Genomic DNA, 16,736 nt, shown 5'->3' with positions numbered 1-16,736 from the left:
ATGACGCGATTTGGGTAATTGTTGATCATTTGTCTAAATCTGCACATTTTCTACCAATAAGAGAGAAATACGCTTTAGAAAAGCTAGCGCAGATTTACATCAAGGAAATTGTTACCAGACATGGTGTTCCATTGTCCATTATCTCTGATAGAGATAGTCGGTTTACTTCAAAGTTCTGGAAAAGGTTACAGAAAGCTTTAGGGTCTGAAATCCAATTGAGTACAGCTTCTCATCCGCAGACTGATGGGCAGAGTGAAAGAACTATCCAGACTCTCGAAGATATGTTAAGAAGTTGTATTATTGACTTCGGCGGATCATGGGAAGATCGCTTGCCATTAATAGAGTTTGCATATAACAATAGTTACCATTCTAGCATCCAAGCGGCACCATATGAAGTGTTGTATGGACATAAATGCCGAACGCCGTTGTGTTGGAATGAGGTTGGTGAAAAACAGCTGACGGGTCCTGAAATTGTTCAAGAAACTTCTGAAAAGATCGAACAGATCCGTGAAAGAATCAAAACAGCACAAGATCGCCAGAAAAGTTATGCAGATAATCGTCGAAAGCTAATTGAGTTTGGTATAGATGATTTTGTGATGTTAAAAGTTTYGCCATGGAAGGGTGTCATCAGATTTGGAAAGAAAGGGAAGCTCAATCCGAGGTATGTAGGGCCGTTCAGAATATATAAGCGAATTGGGCCAGTAGCATATCAGTTAGAGCTGCCAGAAGAGCTAAGTCTGATTCACAATACTTTTCATGTGTCAAATCTGAGGAAATATTTGGCTGATCCGAGTCTAGCTATACCATTGCCAAAGATTCAATTAGACAGTAAGCTGAATTTTGTAGAAACACCGGAAGCTGTAATTGACCGAAAGATGAGGTTGTTGAGAAACAAAGAAATAAATCTGGTGAAAATTCAGTGGAAGTTTCACAAAGGACCAGAAGAAACATGGGAATTGGAATCAAAGATGAGATCATAATACCCATGGCTTTTTGATTAAAGGAATTCTGGGACGGAATTCTTTTAAGGGGTGGATAATGTGATAACTTGATGCTGATTATCATCCAAGGTAAATAATATGTGATTATTTGATTAAATGATTATGTGATAGCATGATAAATTGATACGTTTGATCATGCTGGTATGTGAAAATTAATTGTATAATATGGTTATGTGTATCAGAATATGTATATATGTAGAAATATATATATATATATATATTATTTTACACACTTGCATATTAGGAAATGCATAGTGTGTGTGGATGTATGTATGTGTGCATGGTTTTGAGTATGCATGCATGTGCATGAGTTGGTWATTATGAAAARGGGYTGTTAGCCGASTTTCCAGTTTTGGAAATGTATAAAAAGAGGGCTTAGCCTCCATATTTCTTCTTCTTGCCTTTTGATAAAGTTGTGCGATTTAAAGAGAAGTATTGACCGGATTGCAAGTACCTGTTTTCAAGTACTTGATTCAAAAAGCTAGTTAAGGTGAGTAATTTCTAAACTCTTTTGCATAAAATTATTACTGGTTTTATATGAATCTTGTTTATTTTTGGAAAGAAATCAGTCTTTYGCTCAAATGTTTTATCCGGATTTTAAACCRGACAAGGTTTGTCCKGATTGTTTTAAATSKCTCAARTATTGAACGATTTAGTTTTAAACCGGTTAAGTGTTGATCGGGTTATGATTGGTAAGAATGATTATCTTTTTGAACTGAGAAGTATGAATACGACCAAATGGTGGCCGGATTATTTTAAATCGGCCAAGTAGTGAGCGAAGTATTGTCCGGACTTGTTATCTGGACAAAGTTGTTGAAATATATTTTAAGTGTTAAATCGGACAAAGCTTATGCGGTGTGTTGTCCGGATTGTTGACCGGAGTTGAAGTCCGGCTAAATTAAGTTGACCAGATTTAAAGTGATGCCTTGTGTTTTGATAAGAAATGTTATTTTATCATAAAAATGAAGTTTTGAAAGAAATGATTTTTGTATTGATAATAATTTCAATGGTTGCGGTCTATTTGAAATTATTTTGTGAAATATTTTGATGAGGAAATAAGGGTGGCATATCAAGGAGAGGTGTATCATGGGATAAGGGTGGCATATCAACGAGAGGTGTACCATGGGATAAGGGTGGCATATCAAGGAGAGGTGTACCTTTGGATATAAGGGTGGCATTTGTATGTGTGTTATATGATATAACTCTTTCTTTTATATCCTTTAAGACTACCGTGTTTTGGAATCTTTATTTCTTTGTGATTTAAAGATTTGGGATCAAGGTTCTTATTTTTAAATCATAGTCTGGATGTTATTGAGGAGAAAAAAATCAGGTTTGGCCTTAAACTTTATAAACCTTATTTTGATTTAAAAAGGTTTCAAAGTGGCATTATGTGAAACCTGATTGGTTCAGAGGTATGGGATTCGTATAATTGAAAGCTTGGCTTGAAATATGGAAGAAGTATGGTATTGTGTTCTTATTTGTTCATATAATTKTTATATATGAAAAGATGTTTTSCATAAAGATTTTGGTGATTTTCACCYTGCAATAACATAAATAGGGTATCTCACTAGACCTTTCGGTCTAACCCTCGTTTTGTGATTTTAACTATGTGTTGCAGGAGGTACGGACAGTAAGGGAAAGGGGRAAWTTTAATATTTTCCTATATGYRTTTMTRCYTGAAGATCTGTTTTGATGTACAGTTTTGATTATTTAGTACAAGTAATGTATTTGAATTTTTAGACCTTGTATTTGGTCATAATAGATTCTTATACTAGGGGACCTGAATGGAATGATATCATGTATTTCTTTTGTATGAAATATGTGTTACATGCAATGTATGGCTTGGGGTGTTACACCTGGAAACAGCCAGACCTGTAATGCATATTTTTAAAACACAAAATCAGGGTTAGAGCATGAGGTCTAGTGAGAAAAACTCTTATTTACAATTACAGGGTGAAGATCATCAAAACATATTATAAAACCACATTTGAACATCCAACCAATTTGAAAAAATATAACTTCAATAATACAACAAACTTCAAGTTATAAAAATGATTTTACCACATAGGAAACATAGCCACTCAGGTTCTCACAGACATTTGGTACACAACTCTCTGCAGCTCTTAAATCTTGTAAGGATCAGAGCTTATAATCTCGACTTCCAACATCGTACAAAGAAATACCAACAACCAGAGCTCTTGGTTATGAAGTAAAGCTTTTAAAATACAAATAGTTTTAAACTCAAATAGAAAAACTGAATTGAATAATAACCAAAGACCCTCCGAGTTTTATTTCAAATCTCTACTCTTTTGAACAATCAAAAAACGATATCTGATATGTCAAAATCATTTGAAACACGGGCAATTAATGCCTCCGGCTATAAGCCATTTTCATCTTCTCAATAACATCGTTATTATCATTTCAATAAGAGCAATATTTCCAAGTCTTCATGTCACAAAGAAATATTGACTCATAATTATTGCATATGATGGATGTGACAACAAGAGCTATAATATAATCAGATCCCACAAATGCCACCTTTATCCAAGGTACACCTCTCCTTGATATGCCACCATTATCCCATGGTACACCTCTCTGATATGTCACCCTTATCCCATGGTACATCTCTCCTTGATATGCCACCCTTATTTCCTCATTAATTTCGTAGTTATGGCTTACAAAAGAGCTACGAACTTGTCAAGGTGAAGCTTTCTGATCCAAACACCAGCTCCTGCTCTACGTGTAAAGTAAGTTCTGTAGATAAGTATGTAGTTTTAGCCAATAATGGCTTTAAAATAGTTTCATATCAGAAACATTATCTCAAGAACTCTCACAGCTCTTGAATCCACTTTTCCGATATCAACTCAACATCCTTTCAAAAATAGTATACTCATCTCAACAGTTTTGAAAGAAACATGTTACTCTTCTCAATACCAAAATAGTTTTGAAACCGTTTAAACAACATTTTGAGCAACAATAGTCCTCATCGGACAAGGCATGGGTGATGACTGCCTCTCATCGGCCAACACTATGGCTGATAACCTTCTCATTGGTCACCACTATGACCGGATAACAACCTCATCGATCAACATACCATCCGAACAACACTCACCGGACAACACTATGACCGGTAACTACCCTCACCAGTCAATACTATGAAACATCAATATTTAAACCGGACAATGCGTTGTCTGATGAGCATCTCACCGCACAAGGCATTCGGCGATAAACACCCAATCCGGTAAACACTTAAAATCCCAAACATTTATCCATTCAACACATGGGTAATAAGGTGCCGAATCCGTACAACCCTTGTCCGATAAAGGTCTTCATGACAACACTTCATCCGGTAAAAGTCCTCACCGGACAATACAAAAAACTCAACTAACTTCACCAGTCAAAGCATGACCGATATGAGACCCTCATCAGACGACACTATGTCCAACTACTAGCCTCATCGGACCATGCATTTATACATAAGAATTTACAACAACTCTGTTCATAAAAACATGCAAAACGAGAATTTTACCAATAGCTGTTATAAATTCAGTATCAAAAACTGCTGTAAAACTCACCTTATACAAATTTTGAAGATGAATACCCACACAGAAAATCAGCTTCCAAAAGATCCCAAAATTCCAGTTCCTATTCTTGGTAAGAAATTCACACGAAAACTCTCACTCTTTTCAAGCTTTCTAAAAATGGCAGGAAATTGTCTTCTTCAAAAAAATCACCCTTTTATATCTTTCCAAACCAAGGGGCTGTGGATGCTTTTAATAAAATAAAGTCCCCCCCCCCCTCACATTCACCACACACACACATGCATGCATGTATACATATTTTCATATATATATATATATATATATAAACCCATGCATATACTCATATACACACATATGCACATAATCACATTACACATATACAAAACATCGATCGGTACCACCCCCTGTCGTTTTTGGCAAATCGTGCGATCTACTAGTCGAATTAAGCACAAGGCATACTAGGCCATAAAACTGTTGAATATAGATCTAAAATCTACGTTCCAGTACCACATGCTTCAGTTAAACGAGCTAGAGGAACTACGTCAAGATGCTTACGAGAATGCAGCCATCTACAAGGAAAGGAAAAAGTGATTTCATGACAAGATGATCCATGAATAGGTATTAATATCGGGCATGAGAGTCTAGATATATAACTCATGTTTACATCCTTTTCTAGGTAAACTCAAGTCTAAATGGTCAAGCCCTTTCACAATAGTAGACACAACACCTTTTGGCATAGTCGAGTTAAAAGGGACATATGAAACAACATTCAATGTGAATGGACAAAGAGTGAAACCATAGTTGGGAGATGAACCGGCGATAATTGACGCCAAGCATTTCCGTGATCCTAACAAATGAACAACTGAAATGTCATGTCGGGACTCAAAACAGGGTGTTGGGTGGGAGGCAACCCACCAGGTTTGTTTTCTTTCAATATAAGTCTTTTTGATGTTTTTTTTTGGTTGTTTTTTTTGTTTGGGTTGGTTAGACATGGTTTTTGGGAAAAACTTTGAAATTTTTTCACCAAAACAGTGAGTCAGGCTACTTTTCCTGTGGCCTAGCTGTGTGGTTAGGCACACAACTCACTGGATGGGTTCCCGAATGAGACCTCGCAGGCTTGATTCCACGACTCAATTTGATATGGGCGACTAATTGCATGGCTTAGTAGCAGGAAAATCCATGGGATCCACTGTTCTATCATAAAGGACCAGCTCGTTGGTTTGGATTTTTGACCCAATTCTTCTCGACTCGTTTTCTCTCGGTTTCCTCTCCAATAGTAGCCAAAATCCAGTAAGTGTGGTAAGTTTACGGTGATTTACCCTACACAACTTCAAGTCACTTCAAAGGTATGATTTTCTTCATCCAATTTCATTATTCTTCATGAATTTGGGGTTTTTGATCATCTGAGTTTCTTTTGCTAAAGAAAAGTCATTTTCTTCCTAATGTGACTTTGAATTTGTATTTTATTGATGTTATTGTAAAAGGTTTCATGCTTTGCTTATGGTTATGCTTAGAGTATTGATTTTTGAATGTTAAGGTATGGTCAAATGTGAAATCAAAGTTTTTTTGGTACTTTTGCTTGTTGTAAGAATAATGCTGAGGAGAGGTCATGTTATTAATTTTAATTGAGCATTGGTTGAATATGTGAATTCCTGCTTTGTATGAATTTGGTTCATTGAGCCCCGACCATATTTCAATCAATTTCTTGGTAGGGATGAGCTTCCCATACCACTTTCACGAACCGAACCGGTCCCATACCGATCCCGTACCGAACCGATACCAAATTCTGATATTCGGTTCGGTATTCAGTCCCAAAAATCCTTGAATTTTGGTTTTTGGTACCGAGATTATACCCAAAAACCCAGTACTGAACCAGGTAACATAAAAGGCATTTTGGCTATTCCAATTCCATCTCTATCTCCTAACTACGGTACTGAACCAGGTAACACAAAGGGCATTTTGACTAACCGATTCCATCTCTATCTCCTAACTAATCATCTATTTTTCCTAAAACTAAACCATATATACTCCTAATAATCCATATCTATTCCTAAATAAATCCATACCTTCTTCATTTGAATTCAAAAATTCACATATAACTAAAAAAAACTCCCCCTTACGGTTTTGACCATCAAGAAATCGGTATCACCATCATATCAAAAAGGTCGGCTCCTCCATGAATGAAAGTTAAGTAAGTCTTTATATACCATAAGTTTTAGATTATGTTTTTCAATCATAAACTAATTTTTTGAGTTAATTATTGGTTAATATTATAATAATCATAATGTTAATTATAAGTTTAATGTGTTTTTTTTGTTTAGAGAGACGATATATTTGTTGAGGAAACCCCTTATGTCAACCTCGACAACAATTTGGATGTTGAAGCAAGTGGCAAAAGCAAACAAGAAAACAGAGCTCCTAAAGGAGGGAAGGAGAGGGATGCGTGTTGGAAATACTTTGATGTTTGTTCATTGAAGAGGACGGAATAAAAAGAAAACATGGCAAGTGCAAGTTTTATGACATGGTAGTTAAAGTCGATCCGGTAAGAACGGTACTTCTAGCCTTAAAAAGCATTATCCTATTTGTAATAAGAATCCTGATTTTTCCATGAAAAAACAAAGTCATTTATTGTTTAAAAAGGAAGCTAGTGGGGAAGGTAGTGTGCAAACTTGGAAGCATGATGAGGGTAGAATAAAAAAAACCTTTATTAAATTTGTTTGTTGTTGGTGAATTGCCTTTTAAATTTGTGGAAAATGAGGCATTTGTGAATACACTAGTGCTTTAAATGGAAGGTTTATTTTGCCATCACGTCACAAAGTCTCTAAGGATGTTGGAAAGTATTATTTAGAGGAAAGGAATAAGTTGTTGGCTTATTTAAGTAAACCAACAAACACCATTCACTTCACTACGGATACTTGGACATCATCGTGTCAAAGGGTGAACTACATGGTTGTTATGGCTCATTTCATAGATGATTATTTTTTTATTTTTTCGGAAAAGGGGACGGAACCCCTGGAAAATTTTATTGAGAAAAAAAAAGAAATTACACAAAAGAAATGGGCATACCCATTTTTACAAGGTCATAAATGCATAAACGAATTATTAACTTTAGACCCACTGATAGTCATAGGGGGATGATGTGGGTCGTAAATTGTTAAATTTCACACATGGTTAGGGGATAAAAAAATTTATGACTACGATAGTTGATAATACATCTAGTAATAATAAAGCGCTAGAGTATTTGATGAAAAAGTTGCCTAATATGTATGATGGTGGGAAACATTTTCAAGTTAGGTGCATGATGAATATTCTAAACCTAATTTGTGAAAGATTGGTTAAAGGAGAATAATTATCATATCGAGTGTGTGCAAAAAGCGGTTAGGTATATTAGATATTCGACACAAAGAATAGCCAAATTTAAAAAATGCCTGAAAGATTGTAACCTTGAATCAAAAAGATTTTTGTGTGGTGATTGCCCTACTAGGTGGAATTTCACCTTTGACATGTTAAATATTGTCATGGAGTTAATGGAGGTATTTTTCATGTTTGAAGTTGAAGATGTTGGTTATTTTCGTGATCTTGATAGAGCGTCCGAGTATTTGGATTTTGGTATGTGATACGTGGTCGACTTTCTAAAGAAATTCAAGATTAAAACGGAAATTGTATTGGCCACTTCAAAGCCCTTCGCTCATATTTTTTTAGAGAAATTCTAAATATATACAAACATCTACGTGTATGGGAGGAGATAGGTCGATTTTTGTTTAATGGCTCGGCGATGCGAGAAAAATACGAAAAGTATTGGGGGAAATTTGATGAACTGAATGACTATGTATTTTGTCGTTATGTTGGATCCTATAAAGAAATCATATTTTAGTGAACATGTGTTTAGAAAGATGATTATGTATAACATAATGAAGGAAAATCCTAAGTCAAAAGAAGTGCTTGAGATGAAGGTGGCGACTATGGTGCAAGAGGTTGAGAAAAGATTCGATGTTTTGTTTAAAACATACAAAGAAAGGTTTGACACGGTTGACTTTACTTCAACATCTCAAGAAGCATGTAATAAATAAGATTTGATATCATGTGATGGGGGTAATGACTTCTTGGGGGAATTTCTACATATGGAAGAACGTAAGTCTGTTAAAACTACCAAAGGGCCTTTGGCCTAGCGGTATCGTAGCCCTTGGCCTTCTAGGAGGTCAGGGGTTCAAACCTCACCATAGGTGAGGAGGGTGTGTGAGTTTATTTGTTGCATTTGCCGTATATAAATATTATATACTTCAAAAAAAGTCTGTTAAAACTGAAACCGAGTTAAAAAGGTACCTAAATCAGCCAAAAATTTCGTATACTACCGAGCTTGGCATACTTAGGTGGTGGAAACAAAATGTTATTCAGTTCCCAATTGTATCTCAAATGACCAAAAGTAAATTAGTAATTATGTTTTACATTATTATTGTTTATATTTTACAATATTATTCTTTATGAATCTTGTATTTTTGTTAGATATTTTCGCAATACACATTTCTACTGTGACATCCGAATTGGCATTTATCACGAGCAGTGTGATAACCAGATCTTGGTTGTCACCTAAGGTAATGAATATGTGATTATTTGTTACTTATGATTACGTGATAGCATGATAAATTGATTCATTTGATCATGCTAGTATGTGAAAATGTACATAATGTGGATGCACATGTTCGTATGTATATATGTGAGATATGCATGCATGTGTGCATGAGTGTATTTATATATATATATATATATATGTGTGTGTGTGTGTGTGTGTATGTGTGTGTATGTGTGTGTGTGTGAGGTGAGTGTATGCATGTGGGGAGGAGGCTGTGTTGGCCGACCTTTCTAGTTTTAGAAAGGTATAAAAGGAGGGTTTGACCTCCATTGCATCTCTTGCCATTTTTGAAATAAAGTTTGAGCGATTTAGAGAGAGAGAGAGAGGGGTTGACCGGATTTCTTATTTTGGAAATTTCAAGATGATTGGTTTCAAAAAGGTGAGTGATTTAAAGTGTTTTATACTCTTTTGAAATTCATAAGTTGTTCATACCATCTTTCTATCTAGCTTGAAGTTTAAACCATATGAATATTATCCGGATTTCCTTAAATCGGATAAGAGTTGAACGATTTAAACCAAGCATGTGTTGAGCGATTTAAGTCAATAAACTGGCCAAGGGTTAAGCGGTTTAGTCTTAAACAGGACAAGGTTTAGGCGATGTAAAGGTTAAACCGCTCAAACGTTAAGCGGTTTAGCTTTAAACAGGTCATGTCTTAACCGGTTTAAAGGTTGAGCGATTTATGAACTTTAATTTTATGATCAAGTGTTTCAAAAGAAGAAGTATGAATACGATCATGAGTTGACCGAAATATTCTAAATCGAACAAATGAGGCGTAGTGTTGTCCGGATTTGATATCCGGACAAAAGAGTTGGAAATAATTCTAAATGTTTAAATCGGGCAAAGCTATGTGAAGCATTGTCCGGATTTGTTATCCGGACAAGGTTGACCGGATTATGTATTCACTTGTCAAAATGTGATTCTTTTGGAACACTAAATGGGAAATTTGACAAAATAAATTTGAACTAATAATAATTCCATTGACTGTGGTTTATCCTAAACGGAAGTGTTTCTATGAAATATTTTGATGAGGAAATAACGATGGCATATCAAGGAGATGTGTACCATGGGATAAGGGTGGCATATCAAGGAGAGGTGTGCCATGGGATAAGGGTGGCATATCAAAGAGAGGTGTATATTTGGATATAAAGGTGGCATTTGTACGTGTGTTATGTATCATAACTCTTACTATTATATCCTTTAAGATTACCGTGGTCTGGAACCTTTATTTCTTTGTGACTTAAAGATTTAGGATCAAGGTTCTTATTGAAAATCATAGTCTGGATGTTATTAAGGAGAAGATAACAGGTTTGGCCTAAATCTTTGAATAAACTTTATTTGATTTGAAAGATTTAAAAGTGGCATTATGATAGTCTGATTAATGCAAACCTGTTTGGATTTGATATATTGTTTGCAAGCAGAGAATTTGGCTTGAAAAGTGAAGGTATTGGTATCATGTTCTTACTTGTTCATATATTTGTTATATATATATATATATATATATNGTTTGCAAGCAGAGAATTTGGCTTGAAAAGTGAAGGTATTGGTATCATGTTCTTACTTGTTCATATATTTGTTATATATATATATATATATATATATATATATATGAAAAGTTGTTTTACATAAAAGTTTTGGTGATTTTCACCCTACAATATCATAAATAGGGTAACTCACTAGACCTTTATATGAAGTATATGTTACATGCAATGTGTGACCTTTAAGTATATGTTACATGCAATGTGTGAAATGGGGTGTTACAGAAAGTGGTATCAGAGCCTGAGTTTAAGTGATTTAGGTATTTAACAGCATGATACCTAGACTTAAACTGTTTTATTGCATGTTAAGGGTCCCAGACATAGTTAGCTCCACTAGAAATAAATATGATGGGTTGAAAGAACAGTGTGTAAGGTAAATTTTAATTACATCTGGCCAGTGTAATTATGAATTTACAGGTACATACTTGAACTTGAATACTTCATTATATTTGGGAATGTGAATACGTGATTATTAACGCTAAAATCTACAGATGTCTAGCCGAACTCGGATATCTGAAAGAATGACTCGACCGGAGTCTGAAGAAAGGGGAGAATCACCTGTTAATCTTCCAACTAGCACTTCTGGAAATAGAGGTCGGGGTAAACCAAGGGGACGAGGCCAAGGAAGAAATCAGTCTCAGGGAAGGGGTCGGACCGAAGTTCATTCTGAACCTGAAGAATCCCATTCTGGGAATGTTCAGGAGAGATCGGTGCCACATCCTGAATATGTAACCAGGGACATGTTGGCTGAATAAATGGGGAAATTGCGGGAAACTTTGACTACTATCATGGAGGTACCAGCCAGGGTAGAAACAGAAAGAGTAGAAGTTCATCCCTCGGTACTGGTTACTCACATCAAGGAGGGAGATATCAAAATATTTTTGGCATGCAAGCCACCAACATTTTCTGGAGAAAGGGATCCAGCGAAAGCCATGTGTTGGATCAAAGAAATGAAATATGTGTTCAACACCATTCGGTGCCCGGAAACAGATAAAGTTCGATTTGATGTTTCTGTATTGAAATCAAATGCTTTGTTCTAGTGGGAAGTTGAATCATCAGCCAAAACAGATGTTTTACAATTATTGTCTTGGGCAGAGTTTGTGAAACAATTCAAGAATCAGTTTTGTCCTAAGATGGCAGTTAAACAAATGGAAGAAGATTTCCTGAAGTTAGAACAGGGAAATGGAACAGTTCGGGAATATACTGAGAGATTTATTGAATACTCTCGCTTTGCTGAACATTCTGTTTCAACTGAATCCAGGAAGATAGAAAGGTACATTTGGGGTTTGAAACCCTCAATTAGAGAGTTTGTCATTGCTATGAACCCCAATACCTTTTCATTGATGGTAGATGTGGCTGAAGTGACTGAACGAAATAAGAACCGACAGCCAGAAGGAAAGGTTATAGAGAAAATAAAATGGAAGGGGCCTTCATCTTTCCGAGGACCGAAAACAGTAAAATATGATAACAGATCTTAGCAGAAGATAAGAGAGAAAGTCTGCTCACAATGCCGATAGGTTCATCAGGGTGAATGTAAGATGGACCCAAGAAAATGTTATAAGTGTGGTGAAGCAGGTCATCTGTCCAGAAGTTGCCCAGTTAATCTAAGGTGTTTTAACTGCAATTCTTCGGATCACGACCGAATTGCCCATTATTAAGAACTCCGCAGTTAACAATAGGGAGTAACGTGTCGGGTACTCGGGGAAGATCTTCGATAAACAGAGGAGGGCAAGGAGGAGCCCGGGGTCGGTCCTTCCAGATGACTAAGAATGAGGCAGAAGCATCACTGGATGTAGTAACAGGTACATTTATTCGGAATTCAATACGTGCTAAGGTGTTATTTGACTCTAGTGCAAACTTTTCATTTGTATCACCATCATTTGCTCAAACTGCATGCTTGAATTATGTGTTACTTGATGACAAATTAGTAGTTGATGCTGCTAATAGTCAGGAAATTGTTACTAGTGTGTTCAATAACTGTATTATTGTTATTGAGGGGTATAAACTTCCGATTTGGTTATTTCCTATGCCGATGAAGGAATTTGATGTAGTGCTGGGTATGGACTGGTTGGCAAGGTATCAAGCTAGTATTGTTTGTAATCAGAAAATGATCAGAATTACTATGCTAGTTATTTATGGTGATCGTCAGAATCACCATACCAGTATTTTGACCGTGATGAAAGCTCAGAAAAGTATTCGGAAGAGGTGTCAGGGATGTTTGGCATACGTAATTGATGTAAAGAAAGAAAAAGGAAAGCAATAATTAATCCCGATTGTTACTGAATATTCGGAAGTCTTTCCAGAGGACTTGTCTGGATTACCACCGGACCGAGTTATTGAATTCTGAATTGATCTTATACCAGAGGCGGCACCACAAAGGCACCTTACCGGTTAGCTCCATCTGAATTGAAGGAATTGGTTGCACAGTTGAAAGATTTAACTGACAAGGGATTTATTAGACCCAGCACTTCACCTTGGGGTGCTCCGGTCTTATTTGTCAAGAAGAAAGATGAATCTATGCGAATGTGTATAGACTATCGTGAACTGAACAAGTTGACAATCAAGAATAAATATCTTTTGCCAAGGAATGGTGATTTATTTGATCAATTGGTGGGAGCAAGTTATTTCTTCAAAATTGATTTAAGATCGGGATATCATCAATTAAAATTCAAGGAAGAATACATCGCTACAACAGCTTTCAGAACTAGGTACGGGCATCACGAATTCTTAGTTATGCCATTCGGCTTAACCAATGCGCCCGCGGCTTTTATAGGTTTGATGAATAGGGTATGTAAGGAATATCTTGATAAATTCGTTACTGTATTTATCGATGATATTCTTATACACTCTAAGACCAAAGAAGAACACACAGAACATTTTCGTCTGATACTGGAATTACTGAAAAGAGAAAAGTTGTACGCAAAGTTATCTAAGTGTGAGTTCTGGTTAAGGGAAATTCAATTCTTGGGCCATGTCATATCCAAAGATGGAGTGAAGGTGGATCCAACTAAGATAGAAGCAGTAGCAAGATGGGAAGCTCCGAAAAATCCTTCTGAAGTCCGAAGGTTTTTAGGACTAGCAGGCTATTACAGTAAGTTCATTCAGGACTTCTCAAAGATAGCCGTGCCATTGACTAAATTGACTCGAAAGAACATTAAATTTACAGTGGGAAGGAGAACAGCAAGAAGCTTTCCAACTATTAAAAGATCATCTTTGCAATGCACCGGTATTGACCTTATAAGATGGATCCGAAGATTTTGTGGTATATAGTGATGCTTCAAAGTTAGGGTTAGGATGTGTTTTGATGAAAAAATGAAAAGTGATTTCTTATGCGTCAAGACAATTGAAAGATCATGAGAAACAGTATCCAACCCATGACATGGAATTAGCTGCAATGGTGTTTGCTCTAAAATATGGAAGCATTATCTTCTGGGAACGAAAATTTCAGATTTATATTGATCATAAAAGTTTGCAACATTTGTTCAGCCAGAAAGAATTAAATATGTGACAGCGTCGATGGATTGAACTGGTAAATGACTATGATTGTGAAATCCTCTACCACCCGGGAAAAGCTAACGTGGTAGCTGATGCTCTAAGCAGGAAATAAAAGAGTGGAACCATTAAAGCTGTAGCAATGGGAATGAACTTGATCCATGACATCCATAAAGAAATTCAAAGATGTCAACAAGAAGCTATGAAAGAAGAATTTATTAAAACAGAAAGGTTGAGTAAGATGATTTCAACCCTGGAATCGAATGACAAAGGCGAGTCTGGGTACCATGTTTTGGAGATATCTGAAACACTATATTAAATGAAAGCCACAAGTCCCGATACTCTATCCATCCAGGTACCAATAAAATGTACAGAGATTTAAAACCTTTTTATCGGTGGCCCGGATTGAAGAGAGACATAGCTAGATATGTGGAACAGTGTCTGACATGTTTACAGGTTAAGATTGAACATCAGAAACCGTACGGAAGTCTTCAATCTTTAGAGATACTTGTATGGAAATGGGATCACATTACAATGGATTTCGTCATGAAGTTTCCTCGAACTCCAAAGGGGTATGACGCGATTTGGGTAATTGTTGATCGTCTATCTAAATCTACGCATTTTCTACCAATAAGAGAGAGATACTCACTAGAAAAGCTAGCACATATTTACATCAAAGAAATTGTGACGAGACACGATGTTCCATTATCTATTATTTTTTATAGAGATAGTCGGTTTACTTCAAAGTTCTAGGAAGGATTGTAGAAAGCTTTGGGGTCTGAAATCCGACTAAGTACAACTTATCATCCGCAGACTGATGGGTAGAGTGAAAGAACTATCCAAACTCTCGAAAGACATGTTGAGAAGTTGTCTTATTGACTTTGGGGGATCGTGGGTAGATCATTTTCCATTAATAGAGTTTGCATATAACAATAGTTACCATTCCAGCATCCAAGCGACACCGTATGAAGTGTTATATGGACATAAATGTCGAACACCGTTGTGTTGGAATGAGGTGGGTGAAAGACATTTGACGGGTCCTGAAATTGTTCAAGAAACTTCTGATAAGATCAAACAAATCCACAAAAAAATCAAAACAGCACAAGATCGCCAGAAAAGTTATGCTAATAATCGTCGAAAGTCGATTGAATTTGGTATAGGTGATTTTGTGATGTTGAAAGTTTCGCCATGGAAGGGTGTCGTTAGATTTGGGAAGAAAGGTAAGCTTAGTTCGAGGTATGTGGGGCCATTCAGAATATGTAAGCGAATTGGGCCAATGGCATATCAGTTAGAGCTACCAGAAGAACTAAGTCTGATTCACAACACTTTCCATGTATCAAATCTGCAGAAATGTTTAGCTGATCCAAGTTTAGTTGTACCGTTGCCAGAAGTAAAATTAGACAGTAAGTTAAACTTCGTGGAAACACCAGAAGCTGTAATTGACCGAAAGATCAGGGTATTGAGAAACAAAGAAATAAACCTGGTTAAGGTTCAGTGGAAGTTTCACAAAGGATCAGAAGCGACATGGGAATTGGAGTCAGAAATGAGATCAGAGTACCCTTGGCTCTTTGATTAAAGGAATTCCGGGACGGAATTCTTTTAAGGGATGGATGATGTGATAACCAGATATTGGTTGTCACCTAAGGTAATGAATATGTGATTATTTGTTATATATGATTATGTGATAGCATGATAAATTGATTCATTTGATCATGCTAGTCTATGAAAATGTACATAATGTGGATGCAGATGTTCGTATGTATATATGTGAGATATGCATGCATGTATGTGCATGTGTGCATGAGTGTATTTATATATATATATATATATATGTGTGTGTGTGTGTGTGTGTGTGTGTGTGTGAGAGAGGTGAGCGTATGCATGTGGGGAGGAGGCTGTGTTGGCCGACCTTTCTAGTTTTAGAAAGGTATAAAAGGAGGGTTTGACCTCCATTGCATCTCTTGCCATCTTTGAAATAAGGTTTGAGCGATTCAGAGAGAAAGAGGTTGACCGAATTTCTTATTTTGGAAATTTCAAGAAGATGGTTTCAAAAAGGTGAGTGATTTAAAGTTTTTTACACACTTTTGAAATGCATAAATTGTTCATACCATCTTTCTATCTAGCTTGAAGTTTAAACCATATGAGTATTATCCGGATTTCCTTAAAATCAGATAAGAGTTGGACGATATAAACCAAGCATGTGTTAAGCGATTTAAGTAAATAAACCGGTCAAGGGTTAAGCGGTTTAGTCTTAAACCAAACAAGGTTTAAGCGATGTAAAGAATAAACCGCTTAAACATTAAACGATTTAGCTTTAAACCGGTCATGTCTTAACCGGTTTAAAGGTTGAGCGATTTATGAACTTTAATTTTATGATCACGTGTTTCAAACGGAGAAGTATGAATACGATCATGAGTTGACCGAATTATTCTAAATCGGACAAATGAGGCATAGTGTTGTCCGGATTTGATATCCGGACAAAAGAGTTGGAAATAATTCTAAGTGTTTAAATCGGGCAAAGCTATGTGAAGTATT

The sequence above is a fragment of the Cynara cardunculus genome (assembly GCF_001531365.2).
Source record: "Cynara cardunculus var. scolymus isolate 2C chromosome LG 5, CcrdV1, whole genome shotgun sequence".
NCBI lineage: Eukaryota > Viridiplantae > Streptophyta > Magnoliopsida > Asterales > Asteraceae > Cynara > Cynara cardunculus.
Note: the sequence above shows the minus strand (reverse complement) of the source record.